The sequence below is a fragment of the Lutra lutra genome, chromosome 7 (assembly GCF_902655055.1).
Source record: "Lutra lutra chromosome 7, mLutLut1.2, whole genome shotgun sequence".
NCBI classification, from domain to species: Eukaryota; Metazoa; Chordata; class Mammalia; order Carnivora; family Mustelidae; genus Lutra; species Lutra lutra.
Genome location: NC_062284.1, coordinates 49331372 through 49336428, shown reverse-complemented (window position 1 = coordinate 49336428; position 5057 = coordinate 49331372).

Here is a 5057-nt window from a genome sequence, read left to right as displayed (position 1 = left end):
CTAAATCTTAAAAAAAATATAGGGAAATTTCCAACACACCAAAAAGCAAATATATACAGAGGAAAAACCTGGTGGTTGTCAGAGGGGAGGGGTGGGGGGGGGGGACAGGCAAACTACGTAAAGGGGTTTAAGAGGTACAAATTTTCCAGTTATAAGACAAATGAGTCACGGAGATGAGAAGTACATCACAGGAAACACAGACAATAATATTGTATAAATAACATCATAAGATGACAGCTGGTAACTATACTCACTGTGGTTAGCATTTTGTGATGTATAGAAGTGTTGGATCGTTACATCGTAAACCTGAAATTAACATTATAGGTCAACTATACTTCAATTAAAAAAAATTCATATTAGAATTCAGATTCCCAGTTTCCCCTGAAAATTGGAAAGAGCAAGCAATTTCTGGGTTCACATGCTTCCATGGCAACAAGAGGCAAGTGCCGTTGACGCTTCCCTTTTAGAAGGACCAAGGCTCTCCAGCACACCAGGGTGGTCTCGCTCACATTGGGACCACAAATTCTAACTTGCCTTTGCTGCCTCACCCATTGCTTTCAACCTTCTGGCCTCTGAGGGTTTTTGAGTTGCTGCCCCTGCTTGAAACTAATTCTGAATTTTCTCTCTTTCACCATACCTCCCCCGCCAACCAGTTTATCTCCTCTCTATAAAATGTGCTCACTGTTCATTTCTACTCACTCACCATAATTCCATCGTTGTGGTTTATCTGAAGTCTTCCCCAGCTTGAGGACAGCCCATCAAACAGCATCTTGCCTATTGTTTAAGCAATGCCAAATCAAAACAAAACAATAAAGAAGAAAAAACCCACCTCTTTTTAAAAGCCGTGCTTGACTTAATAGTGGTAGTGGATTCAACTGGTTTCAGTTGTGTTTAAATTCAGGACCCCTGGCTTCCACTCCTTCATAACGTCTCTGGTCAAAGCTTGATTATCCATATTACCGTTTCTGGATTACAGATAGATGTCCACAACGCGAGGACAGGTTCTCCATACAAGGCATTATTCTATAATGTGAGGACCAAGAAACACAACTAAGTCCCTTTCAAAGAGACATATTTCGTCCGAATTTGGAGAATCACTGAAGGCAGTGGTTCTCAAAGTGTGGTCCTTGGAAGATCATCACCCAGACTTACCTTCTCACAGCCTTTTTTTTTTTTTAAGATTTTATTTATTTGACAGAGATCACAAGTAGGCAGAGAGGCAAGCAGAAAGGGGAGGGGGAGCAAGCTCCCTGCTGAGCAGAGAGCCCGATGTGGGGCTAAATCCCAGGACCTTGAGGAGCAGAAGGCAGAGGCTTTAACCCACTGAGCCACCCAGGCGCCCCTTCTCACAGCTTTTTAAAAATGAGGTCTCACCCCTGATCCTAATGGATCAGGCTTTTTAAAAATGCGGCCTCACCCCCGATCCTAATGGATCAGGCACTCTGAGGGGGCAGGGCTGAGCAATCTATGTTTTAACAAACCTTCCAGGTCATTCTGACGCACGCTGCAGTTGGGGAATCACTGATTAGAGCCATTCCCCCCTGCAGCCCCCCCAGTTCGCCTCAGTGGTTCCAGTTTGAGCCGAGCAGAGTAAGTGGACCTCTCCCCAAGGACAGTTGGTTCTGCTGACTTTTAAAAAATTTTCCAGAGTCCCGCAGGGCCACAGGTTAGTGATTCCCAAAGCAAGTCAGCATCAGTACTACCTGAGGGCGGGTTCCCAGCTCTCCCCGCCCCCACTCCGAATCAGTAGGTCTGGGCAGGACCTGGAAAGCGTGCTGCTCTAACAGGCTCCCTGGGTGATGCCAGTGATCACTTACACTCCAAAACCATTTGGAGAAAGTACCTGCTGATGGGTTCATTTCTTTCTACCCACCACTAAGCACAGGTTGGCGCAATTTGGCACCCCAGTTCCTAGAAAACCACTTTCAAAGCTCACTGGTTTTGGAGGGTCACTGAGTGGTTCGGGGCACCTGCCAACCGATGCACCCGTCTGCACGCAGCACCCCCTCCTGCTGTAGAGTGCGGCTCTCCTGCCCAGATGCCCACACTGCCAAACTGTTTGGTGGGCCTGCCCTTTGGGGCTTTTTGTAATGGCATTTGACCCATAATATGCTTTCTGCCTGGCCACAGGGGATTGTTTGCAGACCTTCTGGAGGGTTAATAAATAAATGATGGGCTTCTCTCTGGCCACGGGAAACCATCTCAAGGTCAATGACATTGCAGAGCGGGGCTTTCCAGAGCTTGCTAAGATTAAAAAATCATCAGCTCCCACTAACCACATCCCCTCTTTTCTGAAACTTTGAAGCTATGCTGCTGCAAAAAGGAGCACAATTAAGCCTCGATAAAATTTTAATAGCGGGAATTATGCACTCTGCAACCAGCCTACAATTAGCCGTTGCTATGCTACGGGCAGAACCTAATCACGATAATGAGGCAAACAAAGGGAGGGAATTAATCAGGGCTATAAGGTTAGTGCACAGCCGGTTCCATCTCCGAGCACTGATTTCTGAAACACAGCAGTGGGGCCCCTGGGAAATCTCAGTCCTACACAAGGTTAGATTAGCTGGTGTGGGGGGTGTGTGTGTAATCTTCTGAGTAAGGAAGGCTATGTACAATATCATTCCTACACCACCATGAGGATGTATTCATTTTTTAAAAATGATGATGCCTCTATTCTGTGTAGAAAACCATGCTAGGTTCTGTGAAAGAGATACTGTTTATGAGACACAAGCCCCGCCCTCTAGGACTTTACTACCCCAGGTGTCTCCTTGGACCAGCGGAATCCACACCACCTGGGAGCTCGTTAGAAATGCAGAAGCTCATGGGGCGCCTGGGTGGCTCAGTGGGTTAAGCTGCTGCCTTCAGCATAGGTCATGATCTCAGGGTCCTGGGATCGAGCCCCGAGTCGGGCTCTCTGCTCAGCAGGGAGCCTGCTTCCTCCTCTCTCTCTGCCTGCCTCTCTGCCTGCTTGTGATCTCTCTCTGTCAAATAAATGAATAAAAAAATCTTAAAAAAAAAAAAGAAATGCAGAAGCTCGGCGCCACCCCCCCCCCACCAAAACCTCCTGAGTCACAGGTGGATTATAGCAAGATCCCTGGGTAACCTGTGTGCATACAGGAGATGTGAGACCCTGCTCTGGATTTCGTCCTAGTAATTCTAACATTGTTATTATAATAATGATGATTTCCACCAGGTTCCACGTGAGGCATTTGAAATGGATATTGATCTCATTTAATCCTTACCATACTATGAGGTTCCCCCCATTACACATGTGAGGAAACTGAGGCTCAAAGGAGTTAAGAAACTTGCCCAAGGTCACCGAACTAGCAGTAGGAGGGAGCAGAATGGTCATTCCAGGATTTCCTGATGGCAAAGTCTGGGTTCTTACCCTGTGGTCTGAAGTGCTTCCTATGACAAACATACAGAGGGTGAACAAAAAGGGTCACAATTCAGATCAGGGTCTGATAAAGGGTCACAAGGGAAGATGGTTTTAGGAGAATATAAAGGGGTAGGAGTCTCTTTTGGCTGGGGTGAGTGAGGATGAAGGAAGTAGCGTTTGAGCTGGAATTTGAATAAGTGGGATTTATATAGCTATAATGGTGAGAAGGGTGTTCTAGGCAGCAGGATCAGCATAAGCAAAGCACAATGACTTGAAGTCATGGAGAATGTCCATGGGGCTAATGAGAAGAACGCTTGCATGTGATCCGTGTGTGAGTTGGGGCTGGCTTATGGAAGGCCTTGAATGTTGAGATAATTTCATTAGGAGAAGGTGAGGATCTGTGCAGGGTGTCTGAGCTGAGGGTGTCACGGTCAGGCCAAGTTCCAGAAAGAGCTGTCATAGACATTACGAACTGCGTAGAGATAACCAGAGGGAAGCCTGAGAGCCCAAGGCACCATGGGGTCTTTGGGGTCTGAAACGGGGGTGTCAGGGAGATCGGAAAGGAAGGGGTACCAAGAGAGCCTGTGTGGAGAGCGGGGACAGGGCATTGGGATCAGTCTGAGCCTCCAACTCTAGACTCCACCCTTGGTGACTGGGAGACCACCAAGTCAAAGGGAAAGATGTCTTGAGGAGAAAGATGGTATCATGATTTGAGATGTATTATATTTCATGTGATTCGCATCTTCCCATCAGCAACAATGATGCTCATCCAACCGATGTTTATTGAGAGGGACAGCAAAATGAAGAAGGCATAGCAAAAAAGAAATGACAGTTCACAGTAACTGAATACCACAGGCAGGGATCAAGGTCACTGCTTTACAGGTGCTGCCCTTCTGACCCCTCTATGACCTCCTAAAATGACTTGTCACCCCGTCCCTCAAAAGCCAGGATGCTCATTCTAATCACCTAGGGAGCTTTAAAAAAAAAAAAGCCAGGACCTAGTGCCCACCCCCTAAAAGATGTGTGCACAGTTACTGAGTTGAGTGAGGGTCCTGGTCCAAGGCAGTGAGGGTGTCAGCTCAGTCTCAGTGGGACCTCCAATTCTGCCAATGTTCTTCAGCCAAAGGGTCACCAGGATCACATCTGCAGTTAAACAAGAGAATGCACTTGGGCTTTGCAGGGTCTCAGGAAGTGGAGGTTGCTCTAGATTGGATGGCTTCAGAAAGTGGGGGCAATGCTAGGAGTAACTCCATAAATCTCTTCCAGAGGGAGGGAAGACTGCAATAAAGACTAAGCTGAAACTGGTAAAGGAGTAGCAGTCACTCCTCATGGCCAAGAGAGGGGCTCTCTCAGACTTGGTGGGTGGCGGAGTGATTCTGTTTTGCCCAAGTCTGAACAAAATTTGTCTCATTACATCTTGGTCTCAGAGTAAACTCGTCTGAGGCTGGCATTCTGTGAAGTCGTTTTTAATCTAACAGGAGCTTACCCTGGCTTGGCTCTGCGGGTCAGGCTGGCTTCCGACTGTTGGGTGCCTCTGTGGTATCTCCCCACACCCATGTCCTCTGTGTGCCTCCTGACCTCCGTCCTCCCCCTCTCCCGCCCGGGAGCAAAGGAAAGAGAAGACCCAGCAGAGGGGAAGGAAGAGGGAAGAAGGTGTCCAGTTCAAGAAATGAAAAGC